This window comes from Biomphalaria glabrata, chromosome 6, assembly GCF_947242115.1.
Source record: "Biomphalaria glabrata chromosome 6, xgBioGlab47.1, whole genome shotgun sequence".
NCBI classification, from domain to species: domain Eukaryota; kingdom Metazoa; phylum Mollusca; class Gastropoda; family Planorbidae; genus Biomphalaria; species Biomphalaria glabrata.
Window position 1 is genome coordinate 17,324,898 of NC_074716.1, and position 15,230 is coordinate 17,340,127.

The following is a 15,230-nucleotide window of genomic DNA, read 5'->3' on the forward strand; positions in this document are numbered from 1 at the left end:
CAATGGACATCATGGAAATCTCATGAAAATATTTCATCTTCATTTTTTTTTTAAAGTTCCTCTATTCAGCTTACATATATAGGGGAACAGGAATCTGGACGCGGTCGTAAACGTCTCTAATGATTTTCCTAGAAATTTGACAGTTGAAGTATATCGTTGGGAAAGCTAATTGGCCCCACTGAGAAAAATGTAGTTTTATTATCTTCATGTTACCTAAAATAAAATTTGGCCTCGACAACGTTTGTCTGGAGCAGCTACGTCAGCGGGTATTTCCTAGCGAGTCCATTCCTTAGAGAAGGCCTGAACACTGACCTGCAACGTCACAACCTGTGGGCAGTTTCAAACCTATAGCTTGTTGCCACTTCACAGATCTGTACATTATTCTTATTATTATTATTTATTTCTAATAAGGAATGGAAGTTATTGCGAGCATTTCTTAATTTTTTTTTAAATGTGTTTTTTTTTTCCATTACGAAATAAGAGACTGTGCTGGCGTTTTTTGTTTTTATTATTTCCTACGGACATCCTATGGATGACTAGATGACTGGGAAGGACTATAACCACTTCAAGCAAAGAATAAAGTGATCTATGTAGTAGTAGATGAGGTACTCTTTTCAGACATTTGTAAACTAGGGCTAAATGTTTGAAGTGTTATTGCTACTTTACTTTTAGTCTTCTGTCCTCAAGTGTTTCTAAATGTAGTGATTTCACTAAAAGTGTTGCTGGAGTCAAATGCAAATATTCGTTGTATTTGTTTCTATAAATTTCTCTACTCTGTCTTGGGTCTGCTTTATTTATATCATTTTTTTAAAACATGAATCGATTGTCTTTAACATGTCAGCATCGAATCTTAATCTAGTATTACTTTAGGAGTGTACAACTTTAGGTTGAAAGGTCATAATGATACGACAACAGATGGAATTAGAGGATCACCCATCACCCATCACCTGAATCAGATCATAGTGCCACGATTCAACATGATGTATCTCAAATCGATCAAATGGTAGTTATAGTAGGTCACTTACTAGTCACACTTTGATTTCGATGACTTGTTGTATGAAGCGAGGTTGGATTGGGCATAAAATGCGATGACCCCCAGACAACATTATAAGACAGGTTCTAGACTGGAACCCACAGGTGAAGAGAAAGTCTGGTAGACCTTCTGGAAACATGGAGAAGATTGGTAGAACAAGAAGCCAAGACATCAGACTAGACATGGACCCGACTGAGGGGAATTGTCCGAAACAGAATGGGATGGCGAAGTACTGTTGCGGGCGTATGCCCCACTGTGAATGATGAATCCACAGTCCCACACCAATACAAGAGCAGATTATTGGATACAAAAATAAAACAATATGTTCGAACTAGCACAAAGACCGGTGAAACAAATTGATTACATTTTTATATCCTAAATTGTGGGTTATTGTACAATCATACATGACTGCTTTCCCGTATTCTAATCTGATAGAACGTGGATAAGTGAATTCATTACAAATAAAAGAGACCGACTTTACTGTTGCTACTTACAAACATTGAGCCGATCTTAATTGCACTTAGAAAATACCATAAAACTTATCAAGTCATTAATTTTTTATAATGTACATTTCCAACCAAAATTATAATTTTATAAACACATTCTCTACAAAATAGTGTATTGTTTTTTTTTTTAATTTATAACTTATATACTTGACATTTTCAGTTTTTTCAATTAAGTGTCTGTGTGTAAGTCTCGACAGGGTTATCAGTAGTGATGGGAAAAAGTTAACTAAAAAGTTGCTAACTTTTAGTTTAACTAAAAAAAATTAGTTAAGGCCTAGGTTTAATTTTAAAAAAATAGTTTAGTTAAAATCCTAGTTTAATTAGTTTTTTTTTAGTTACAAACTAAAAAGTTTAATTACAAATTTTACAAACTTTTTTAACATACATACCAATAAATATTTAGATCTATGTAATTAGGAGAATATATATATAATGAATAATAGAGAGGAGAATAAACTAGAGGGTGCACAGGTCAAAAGAAAGCCTTTTGACCTTTACCCTATAATGGCCGCTATTCCCGCCAATTCAAGGTATTTGAAAGGCGAGAAAAATAAACGTGTTCATTTTATTTCTAGCAAGTTTCACTGCTTGATAAATCCTGATAATTCCTTAATTGCTTCTATAGATCTACATTTTGCTGTTTTTTATTAAACACCAGCAGTGTGTTCCTGTATAGCTGCAGGCAAAGAATTTTGCTTTACTATAGATCTAAAAGAAATGTCGACTCTTTTTATTTTAAAACTTTTTACTCGATAGATCTAAAGTTAGAGTCTAGTGACGTCTAGTCTATTAGTATTAGTCTATTACTACTATTAGATCTATAGACATTCATAATAGTCTATATTTAATTATTTTAGTCTCTTAGTCTTAAGTAGAGTCTAACTCTTAGTAGTCTTAGTCTTAGATCAAAATGTAAATTTAAAATTATAAGTCAATAATATAGATCTAGATCTACTAGTTTAGAGATTCTACTATTCTAGAATTAGAGTCTAGATTAGATCTATATTACTTATTAGGCCTATACTAAGACCTAAGATGCAAAGATGATAGATCTATAATATTAATGACTTTAATAGGCCTACTAATAATAGTCGTCACTATACTAGATCTAATACTAAATTAACTAAATCTAGACTAGATCTACATCTACTTCTATTATAATTATACTTATATCTACTATCTAGATCTATTAGATCTAGATCTAGTATTATCTACTAGAGTATATAGATCTAAATACCCATATCTAGTTATAATCATAATTATAATAATCTAAAATCTCTAGATAGATCTAGAGTTACTAAGATATCTACTAGACTCTATTTAGATCTAGTAGTAGCAGTAGTAACTAGTATTTCTTAGATTATTTTTAGATTAAAATATTAATTATTTGATCTAGGTCTAGTAGCTAGATGTAATTAGAGATCCAGATTATATTTCTGATCATTTCGTTTAAAGAAGATATTAGATCCAGAATATTCTAGAATCTAGAGTTAGTTAGCGAGTCAACATGAAGTTTTATCATTACTTCTAAAATAGTAACTTATATTAGAACTTGGACAATTACTTCTAATTTCTTTCTATAATGGTATCATTCTAGTTATTCTATTAAGATTTAAATCTATCCCCTAAAGACATTTAAATCTTTTTTCATGTGCACAAATAAATGTTAATTACATTTTGCTAAAGAGATTGGTTGTTGTTTATATTTTTCATGTTTGGCTGTTTCGTCCTTAAAAAAGGGCAAAATAGTTAATAAAAGTTTAACTAAAGTTTCTTAGTTTAGTTTTACTATTTTTTTAAATTTGTGATTAGCTAAAATTTTAATTACTTTTTTTTGGTTCAAACTTAGTTTAAGTTTTACTGCAAAATTAAGTTTAGTTCCCATCACTAGTTATCAGGATCAAAAAACATTTTTAGAACCAATGCTATGGTATGCCAAATATCAAAATAACATTCTAACAACAAACAATAGCGTAATTACTTAATAACAGTTACATATTAATCACACTATAAGTTTCATTGTTTGACTTAACGAATCTTCATGTTTGCAAAAAAAATATTAGAGAATATCAAGTAATAAAATCATAATAATGTTAAACAATAAGTAAAATATCAGCTTAAAAGTTTTGTATATTACATTGTTATTTCACCATAAAATTGTTAGCCGAATGCCCAACAGGATTTCCCATCCTTTAAAAGGGAGCTCATCTAGAATAAGTGACCTAAGAAGAAAAGTTAGTTTTAATGTTGTGTTTAAATGTAATGAGATGTTCATATCTAAAAAACCTCCACCACAATAGGGCTTCAAAATAAATACTGATGTTTTCTTACCAAAATAATACAATTTGTTTACAAGAGCGGAAACATATTTCTCACTTATTTAAAGTAGACACACCGACATTGTATACATAATATTTTTAGCACTATATAAGTCACGAGTAGATAGATATGTTCGATGTCCGCCTGGTGTGTGTACCGGATTTGGTTGTGGTGGCAAGTACTTCATGTACTGCCGTAGTTCCAATGATCCATGGGTTTGTATTCTTTAATTAATAACATGTATTTTCATGTATTTCATATATCTAATTGCATCCATAGCACATTAGAAACAACAGATTCTGCACGTGCCATCACGTGACTTGGTCACATGACTAAGTTACTGTAAATAACATTCTAATCTAGTCAGAATCTCATTACTGGTCATAATAATGTGTATGGTGTGTATATAGGCTGATTAATTTATTACAAAATTTAGTCAAACAATCTGTCTCATTAATTTATAAGCCTATAATCCTTTGTAAAAATGTAAATATGCAACAGGATCATTGGAGCTCTTCACTCACTAAACCTTGACATCCCTTTTTTTTTAACTAATTTTTTTAAAAGTACCACGTGACCGAGCCTCGCTCGTTTGAATAATTTGTTGAGGAAATATATTTACTGTCTGCAGGCGGCTTCAGGACGAGATAGCTGGAGATTTTTTTATATAGACCGCGGGATACACTAAAGAAAATCCACTGCCAAGGACAGACATAGAAGGCGAAAAGAGAATCTAAATCGATCCAACGGCCTAAGATTGCTATTTTTTCGTTGAATGTGGCAAACTATGTGGGTTGCAGATGGTGCTATGTAGCCACGTAAAATACTGCACTCCTCCATAATCATTGCATTCTAGGACAAGTTTGTATAAAGTTCATGGACAAAGTTAGAGTTCAAAGACAGATGAATCCACAGTTCCACATCAATACAAGAGCAGCTTAATGGATAGGAAAATAAAACAATATGTTGGAACAAGCACAACGACCGGTGAAATAAATTGATTACAATTTTATATCCTGAATTGCCCGGGCATGCTACCCTGCCTCATAGTGACACCCGGGTGGAAACGATCGCAAGAGGAAACGATTAGGCTAAAGGGAAAAAAAAAAGACTCCCGTGCGGGTGCCTAAGGTGATGCGAGAGCATCCTCATTGCACTGTGTGGAGTTTTAAAAAAGCTCCCACAACCTTGACAAAATCCAGGCGCTGTTCCTCAAGGGATCGTTACATACATGGCGTGTCCCGCACAGTTAGCCTGGTATAAAAAAGGAAAATGGCGAGATTTAAATGTACGCGGTCTCTTGCCGCGAGTCTGACCAACCCGTCAGACAAAACAGTGAACAGTGTTCTCATTCAGGCCGGTGAGATGGAGCTCTTGTTCACTTTTGCTGACCTAGAGTTCCAAGAGCCAAAGGCTCAATTCTACATGACAGTTTAAGAAGAAGAAAAATATCCTAAATTGTGGGTTATTGTACAAAAGTTCTTGACTGTTTTCCCGTATTCTAATTTCATAGAACGTGAATAAATGAATTCATTACAAATAAAAGAGACCGATTTTACTGTTACTACTTGCAAACATTGAGCCGATCTTATTTGCACTCAGAAAATACCATAAAACTTATCAAGTTTATCAACTTTTTAAAATGTACATTTTCAACCAAAGTTATAATTTTTAGAAAAAAAACTCCTGTAACAAAATATTGTTGTTTTTTTTTATTTACATATTAGGCATTTATGTATTTTTTTTTTACTTAGGGGTCTGTGGGTAATTCTTGACTATATAAAGGGTTACCTGGATCAAAAAAGATTGTTAAAACCACTGCTATGGAATACCGAATGTCCCAATTAACATGATAACAAAAAGAATAATGTAATTACTTAATAAATCACAGTTACATATTATTCACACTAAAAGTTTCATTGTTTGACTTATCATATCTGTCAGATGACGGAATAATATTAGAGAATATCAACTAATAAAATCATAATAATGTTATACAATAAGTAAAATATCAGCTTAAAAGTTTTGTATATTACATTGTTATTTCACCATAAAATTGTTAGCCGAATGCCCAACAGGATTTCCCATCCTCTAAAAGGGAGCTCATCTAGAATAAGTGACCTAAGAAGAAAAGTTAGTTTTAATGTTGTGTTTAAATGTAATGAGATGTTCATATCTAAAAAACCTCCACCACAATAGGGCTTCAAAATAAATACTGATGTTTTCTTACCAAAATAATACAATTTGTTTACAAGAGCGGAAACATATTTCTCACTTATTTAAAGTAGACACACCGACATTGTATACATAATATTTTTAGCACTATATAAGTGACGAGTAGATAGTGTGATGTTGCTAGTTCAGGCTGTCTTGAAGTCAACCAATTACTCTGCAATCGTTTGGGTGTAATTGTTCGGGTGTATTACGTGTAGTTGACCAACAACACAAACAAGAACTGGCACATCGATTGTAACAGGTGAAGAGATGTAGTCAACGATGATGAACAAGTTAATATATATTTATTATGATAAAAGGCCACAGTAGAAGTCTCTGTCACTAAACACGTCGTTACCCTGGAGTGTTCTATCGCTAACTGATTTTCCGGTCTCTAACCCAACATATCCCAAACGTCACTAGTCCCGTTCAATATGCGTCTACTATGGTGCGTCGCTAAATAACTAAAATAACTAACCTATATAAATAAGGTGTCTAACAGATTCCTCCCCCCCTTGAAAAAAAAATATGTCAATATTTTTCCACTACTGTCAAGTCTTACAAGGGCATTTTCAATTTAAGGGGAAGACCACAAACATAAAATCTTGATCTCTTCATCTTGACATCTTCATCTTGACAGTTCCTCATATTCATGTCAATGTTCATAACAGTTCATAACATTCCAGAATCATCTTCATTGGTACACCGTTCATCATGGAGGAAAATGTGGCATCTTATGGGCATGTCCTACACATCTCAAATGTTCTTCACTGGCAGTAATCTGATAAAATACAATATTTCAAAAAACAATTACAAACTTTATTTACACATTCAATACATTTTTTCTTACCACCCTTTTATACGCTTTTGTCCATTTTTCTTTTATACTCACCCTTTTCCATAGAACTAACTTTCATCAATGATATATGAAATGATTCACACAAAAAAAAATATCCATACTTACTTTTAAATGCTTAACATCAACTTTACTTATCTCCCTTTTCATAACATATAAATGGTGTCAATATATTAATATATATTACATAATCAATATACTCATAGTTTATTTACAAACTTATTTCATTTCAATGTCATTCTAGACAATAAATCAGCTACAATATTCATAGATCCACTAATAGCTTTCACTTCAAATTTATACTCCTGTAGTGCTAAGAACCATCTATAAACACGACTGTTTTTCATGCTCTTTTGCTGTATATACTGAATAGGTTTATGATCAGTTAATAATATGAATTTCCTTCCTATTAAATAGCTCTCTAGCTTAGTAATTACCCATATTACAGCTAAGGCTTCTCTTTCAATGACACTATATTTTTTTTCTGCCTCTGACAATTTTCTGCTTACATATAATATAGGATGTAAGTTATCATAGTTCTGCATTAAACAACCACCAATAGCATTACCAGATGCATCAGTTGTGACATAAAATATTTTGTCTTTATCAGGTAGTCTTAATATTAGTTCATGACTAAAAACATCTTTAATTCTGTCAATAGCTTTCACACATTCCTCATTACAAACTACTTTTTGAGGTTTTCCTTTTTTAAGTAAGTCATTTAGTGGATTCACTATTTCTGCTAAGTTTTTTATAAACTTTCTGTAATAATTTACTATTCCCAATATACTTTTAATTTGTCTTTTTGTTGTAGGTATTTCAATATTAAGTACTTTCTTTATGTTATCTTCAATAGGGCTAATCATGTTGTTATTTATTTTATGTCCTAAGAAAATTATTTCCTCCAATCCTATTTCTACTTTTTCTGCTTGAATTGTAAGTCCACTTTCTTTTATTATTTTGAATACTTCTTTTACATCTACCAAATGTTCCTCCCAACTATTATTAAAAATACATATGTCATCTAAATAGCAAATAACATTTTCTTTGTTTCCAATTATCATGTTCATCATTCTATTAAATGTGGCAGGTGCATTTACTAATCCAAAACTCATATAATTCCATTGAAAAATACCATATGGTGTTACAAATGCTGTGTAAGGTTTTGCATTTTCTGTTAAAGGTATTTGCCAATAACCTTTAGTTAAATCCAATTTAGTAAAAAATTTTGCTCCATTTAATTTATGTAAAATATCCTCTATATTTGGCATTGGATATGGGTCAAATTCTGTGATGTTGTTAAGTTTCCTATAATCAATACATAACCTTATATCTCCATTCTTCTTTTTGGCTATCACAATTGGTGAAGCATAAGGAGATGTTGATGGTTCAATTATACCTGATTCTAGTAAATTGTCTATTTCTTTCTTTACTTTGTCTTGTAAATGTAGCGGTATTCTATATGGCTTAAGCTTGATAGGTTTTGTGTCTGTTACTTTAATGTCATGTTTAATAATATTTGTTTTTCCTGGTATGCTGGAAAAAATTTCTTTGTATTCCTGTATTATTTTATTTATGTCTTTTGACTTTTCCTTAGTTAGATTATTAAGATTAATCTTTTGCCAAGTTTGATTCTCTTTTGTTTCTATTACAGGTATTTCCTTAATATCATTTTCATTATGATTTTCATTTGTTATTATCATCAAGCATTCTTCTCTTTCTGAAAATTTATTTTCTATTTCCTCCTGAATGTTTTGTATTAACTCATCTTCTCTATCATGATACAGTTTCAAATTATTTATGTGGTATGTTTTAATTTTCCCATTTATTTCAATTTGATAATTCACATCATTAATTTGTTTTATCACCTTAAATGGACCTTTCCATTGTTTACCAATTTTATTTTTCAGGTCATTTATCAATATTAATACATTGTTTCCTACTTCTAGTGTTTTCAATTGTCTTTTCTTATTTAGATTCTCATGAACACTTTGTTTGTACTTCTTATTGTTGTTATATGCTTGAGTCCATATTTCTTTCAATTCTGTTGTGATTGTTGTTTCACTGTCATTGTTTAATTTATTCTCATTGTCTATTAGATTTTCTTTAAAAACATCTAATTCATCTCTGGGTTTTCTTCCATGTATTATTTCATATGGTGAAAATTGTGTTGCTTCATGGATATTGTTTCTATGAGCAAATAGTACATAGTTAATGTAATGATCCCACTTGTTCTGATTATTCTGAATTATCTTTGTTAGTGATCTTTTTAATGAACCACCATATCGTTCACATAACCCGTTACTCGCCGGGTGGTAAACCGAAGAGTATATGTGTTGTATATTGTATTGTTTAGTCCATTTCTTAAATTGTTCTGACTTAAACTGAGATCCCTGATCACTCAATATAATTTTAGGTATACCATGTCTTGTAATTACTTTTTGAGTTATGGCATTAATGATATTTTCTGCACTTGTATTTGATAATGGGATTGCCTCTGGATATCTACTAAACATGTCTATTACTGTTAGAATGTATTTGTTATTATTTTCAGTTTGAATTAAAGGACCTATTAAATCAATAGATACTTTCTGAAATGGTGCCGTAGGTTCATCCATTTCTTGAATAGGTGCTTTATTCACTAGGCTTTTGTTAGATCTCTTTTGACATATGTCACATGAGTTTATGTATTTGTTGATTGTTGCTTTCATTTTGGGCCAAAATACTTGTTTTGACAAGTTCCTATAACATTTCTTTACTCCCCTATGTGCTGCTAAATTATTATCATGTGTCATGATTAAAACATCTTTCCAATATTTCTGTGGTAAGACAAGTTGTTTTATTTTCTTATTATCATTACTTGTTTGTCTAAACAATATTTTATTCTCTATGCAAAATTTCTCCATTGGATTATTATTGTTTTTATCTGATATTCTTGAATAAATTTTCCCAATAATATTGTCATTCATTTGTTCTAATGCAAATGTGGGTATTGTTTCTTTTTCACTTTGAGATATTTGTGTTTCAAGACTATTTTGTGTTTCATTTTCTATCTCTCTTTTCTTAATATCTGTATTTTCTATTTGTATTACATTACTGGTTTCTTTTTCTTCATCCTTACTTATTACATTTATTGTATTTTCCTGTTTCTCATCTTGTTTATCCATTGATCTTGTTATTACCATACTTGTTATATTTTGTGTTTCTATGTTTCCATGATTTTGTCTTATGTTTTTGTATTTGTTTTGCCAGTCTTCTAATTCTTTTCTTGAACATTCTTTAACTCCTTTTATGTTTCCTACTAACATATCATATCTCATTTCTGGTATTGCAATGCCATCACAATAACCAGTGAAAAATGGAGTTTCAATGTACACCCTTATAGCTTTAAATTCCCTTACAGTGCCATCTGCTAATTCTACTTTCCTAGTAAACCCTTTATACCAATGAGGTTTGACAAATTTAGTTTTTACTGCCAAGGTGTTACAACCTGAATCCCTGATTAATTCCACCGGAATTCTATCTACAAACCCTGGGTACACTGCAAAATTGTTCCTATTTCCTTCCATGAAATACATCCTATCTGTACCTTTATTTTTGTATTCCCTACTGTAACTCCTATTTCTATAATTTCCCCTGTCATTCCTATCTCTACTCCTATATCTACTGTTATTTTGTTCATTGTATCTATTTCTACTTCCAGATCTACTATTCCCTCTTCTACAGTTAGCTGCTATATGACCTTTTCCTTGACATTTAAAACAGGTTATTTCACTATATTTTCTATTTCCACTATTTGATCTGTTTCTATTTCTACTTCTATCAACATTTTCTTTGGTGTATCCTATTAAATCTACTTTGCTCTTATCCCTATCAGAAAATGGTTTATTTGGATAGGCATTTTTGTATACTCTCATTATTTCTGTTATTTCATCTATAGTTTTTGGGTTTCTTTCTTTAATAAAAGATTGTAACTGAGGATCACATTTATTTACAAAGTTGTCCACTAAAATAAAATTTTTTAATCCCTCATAAGAGTTATTCACTTTTTCTAATTTTACCCACTTATTGAAAAAATCCTTTTCCATATTAATGGTAGTTTGGGGTTCTATTCCTAATGATGGTATATTGTCAAAGTATTTCTTTCTAAAAGTTGTAGCATTATGACCATAGGCATTCAATAACTCTCTTTTTAAAACCTGATAGCTATCATCAATATGATGGTCATGATTTTGGCATATTGTTAGAGCTTGACCATGAACAAAGTCTATCAGTATTTCAGACCATTCTTCTTCAGGCATATTAAATGTAGACATTTTTGCCTCATATCTTTTCAGGAAATCACCAATGTCATCCTTCTGTTCATCAAAACTTTGTATTTTTCTCTTTAGCCATGTTTGTGAATTAGGGTTGTCTCTTTGAGTGGTATAATTATTTGAGTTATTTGTGTTATTTCCTTGTTCAGTTTGGGCTCTGGCTTGTGCTGCATCCAATCTCATCTTCTCCATTTTAGCTTCATGTTCTCGGTCCTCTTTTTGCTTCTCATATTCTTCCTTTCTGATCCTATCTTGTCTCTCTATCTCTTGTCTTTGACGTTCTTCTTGTCTTTCTATCTCTTGTCTTTGACGTTCCGTTTCCTCCTTCACAACTTGCTGTACATAAGCTGCTAAGTCCTTTCCTTTTAACTCCATGGCCTTTCCATCCTGCATAGCTGTTTCCTTAACCTCCTTAAGGTCCACATATGATGATGTAGCCATTGTGTTTTATATTTTATATATATTTTTACTTAGCCTATATTAGTTATGGCTATACTTTAAACTTATTTTATATTTAAGTTTTTCCACACTTTTATACAAATTTTTAAATGTTATGTCTCTATCTATAGATTTATTAAATGTATAAATCTAGTCTGAGTTATTATGGTTATATTCAAATCTGTATATTGGATCTAGTATCACACAAATTTAAATCCAGTATATTATAGTATGTATAATATTACCATTTAGATCTAGTTATCAAGAGCACTATGACTATTAGATCTAGTATGACCAACTATGATCAATTTTAAAATCTGGTATGACTGAAATGTCTAGAGTAAATTCAAAGACTGTCTAGAGTCTAGATCTAGAGTAGATTATGGTTCTATTTAACCGTATAAAACAAATATGTTTATACAATGTCAAATATATCTTCAACAAGATATATATATCTAGAATGTACTACCTTCATTCATCTTCAACTTAATAATATTTCAAAGTAGAGTCTAGATAATTAAATTGTACCAAAGAGATGTACAACAATTTGCAGATCTAGATTTAGCCAGACGATAGTGTTTGACTACATAGCCAGTTTCGGCATTATTCTCATGGCAAAATCATATTTGATTTTAACCGCTCAAACTAAAATTATTTTAGTCTGATTCACAGTAAAAGAATCCTACCCGCACTTTCTATCATTAAGTGAAAAAAATTACAGATCTAATTAAATTAATAAAAATAAATAATTTAAAATAATATAAACAAATGAAATAATTAAATGAGACTATCACTATGGGTTGGGATGTGACAATATGGCACACAATGATAACGTCACGAAGTAACCAGGCAACAACGGATATGACGTTTACACAAACAAAACAAATTACAACCCTAAACGTATAATATAGCTTTTCATCTAAATTACGTCTTCTACCCCGACGGGTTTTAAGGCGCACCACCTGATTTTACTCAGGCTAACGTACCAAATTTAGACAAAATCTATTTCTAAGGGCAATCTAAACATATACTAATAAGAAAAATGGCACTTAGCTTTTGATAAGAAAGATCCCTTTGTTCGGACTCCCGAATATGCTAGATCACAACAAATTCCACTGCCTCTCTTCCAGTTCTGACTCTGTTCTCCGGTGCTACCAGTATCCCACGTAATGCCACAGATGTCCTGATATGCCACAGCAAAATGTTCCAGTTTCTTCGACGACTGTTGATGAGCGTATGTGTAGTTCCGACGACCTTGTGTACACAGTTACTGACGAATAGGTTAACGGTTCTTCTGGCGATGACTTGACTTGTGTAGACGACTACTGACAAATAACAGTCTCTTGACGGCAACTTGATCTGGACGACTGACGAATAACGAATTTCTTGACGATGACTTGATCTGGGCTGACGAATAACGGCTTTCTTGACGATGACTTGATCTGGGCTGACGAATAACGACTTTCTCGACGATGACTTGATCTGGGCTGACGAATAACGGTTCTCTAAAATAGTTCACTGCCTCTGCTGCTACTCTGGTAGTACGACGAAGTTTGCTGTTGTACTCTGCTTCATTAGACCAAACTGTCCAATGTAGACTAGGTGAAACCAAGGTCACCTCCGACGACGTTCCGTTAGACGATTAACGGTTTTCAACGAAATTAAGTGGATGTAGCTGTTTCCACAACTTCACTGCTAACAAGTCTAGATATGGTCTAGACCGACGAATACTAGATATATCAATGTTCAGTACTGATAAAGATTACTTCACTAACCTTCCAAAGGTTAAACACAGTGACCGTTATAAACGTGGCAAGCAACCGGTTCAATGAGCAAACTGCTCCACAAGAATCTCTCCAAGGGTAAGACGACAGAGCGATTTCGATTTAGTTAGCTACCAAACTTGTAGTACTCACAATACTTCTGACAGCGGGCAAACTGTCCTTCTCGAAACTGACGAGGTAAAACTTGATACTCAATGTGGCTCCTATGACGAAGAAAAAATATGTCCAACAGGTTCACTAACGATCTCTCACCCGTTATGAATGAACGGTTTCTCTGGTTGTAGGTCGGTTCAGCATATGAAGATCAGGCGTTGCGATGATTACGGTCCTGACGAAGGTCACCCTGAGTTAACGGCTCGTTGAACGTGCGATCAAACAGGCGACGACTGCATGTAGATCTAAAACAAAGTCACTCTGCGATGCTGCTGTGTTCAGCCGTACTCCGATGAAATCTTATCTTCGAGTGCACGACCCTCACCTGAGTAAACGTTCTGCTTCGAGGTCCGGTTCGATGTTCGTCTTCATCAGGGCCCGGCTTCGAGGTTCGGGGTCGCCACTGTGATGTTGCTAGTTCAGGCTGTCTTGAAGTCAACCAATTACTCTGCAATCGTTTGGGTGTAATTGTTCGGGTGTATTACGTGTAGTTGACCAACAACACAAACAAGAACTGGCACATCGATTGTAACAGGTGAAGAGATGTAGTCAACGATGATGAACAAGTTAATATATATTTATTATGATAAAAGGCCACAGTAGAAGTCTCTGTCACTAAACACGTCGTTACCCTGGAGTGTTCTATCGCTAACTGATTTTCCGGTCTCTAACCCAACATATCCCAAACGTCACTAGTCCCGTTCAATATGCGTCTACTATGGTGCGTCGCTAAATAACTAAAATAACTAACCTATATAAATAAGGTGTCTAACAGATTCCTCCCCCCCTTGTGTGATGTTGCTAGTTCAGGCTGTCTTGAAGTCAACCAATTACTCTGCAATCGTTTGGGTGTAATTGTTCGGGTGTATTACGTGTAGTTGACCAACAACACAAACAAGAACTGGCACATCGATTGTAACAGGTGAAGAGATGTAGTCAACGATGATGAACAAGTTAATATATATTTATTATGATAAAAGGCCACAGTAGAAGTCTCTGTCACTAAACACGTCGTTACCCTGGAGTGTTCTATCGCTAACTGATTTTCCGGTCTCTAACCCAACATATCCCAAACGTCACTAGTCCCGTTCAATATGCGTCTACTATGGTGCGTCGCTAAATAACTAAAATAACTAACCTATATAAATAAGGTGTCTAACAATAGATATGTTCGATGTCCGCCTGGTGTGTGTACCGGATTTGGTTGTGGTGGCAAGTACTTCATGTACTGCCGTAGTTCCAATGATCCATGGGTTTGTATTCTTTAATTAATAACATGTATTTTCATGTATTTCATATATCTAATTGCATCCATAGCACATTAGAAACAACAGATTCTGCACGTGCCATCACGTGACTTGGTCACATGACTAAGTTACTGTAAATAACATTCTAATCTAGTCAGAATCTCATTACTAGTCATAATAATGTGTATGGTGTGTAGATAGGCTGATTAATTTATTTCAAAATTTAGTCAAACAATCTGTCTCATTAATTTATAAGCCTATAATCCTTTGTAAAAATGTAAATATGCAACAGGATCATTGGAGCTCTTCACTCACTAAACCTTGACATCCCTTTTTTTTAACTAATTTTTTTAAAAGTACCACG

The 15,230-nt window shown here is 32.8% G+C and overlaps 1 long non-coding RNA gene across 1 annotated transcript; it reads right to left on the minus strand.

The window, feature by feature from the left end:
* Nucleotides 1-6,360: 6,360 nt before the first annotated feature.
* On the minus strand, nt 6,361-14,406 carry LOC129926823 (uncharacterized). The gene is made up of 2 exons (XR_008778576.1): nt 12,152-14,406; nt 6,361-6,853 (listed from the first exon to the last, which is right to left on the minus strand). It is a non-coding gene; the product is annotated as an uncharacterized LOC129926823 (long non-coding RNA).
* Between the last annotated feature and the right edge of the window lie 824 nt (nt 14,407-15,230).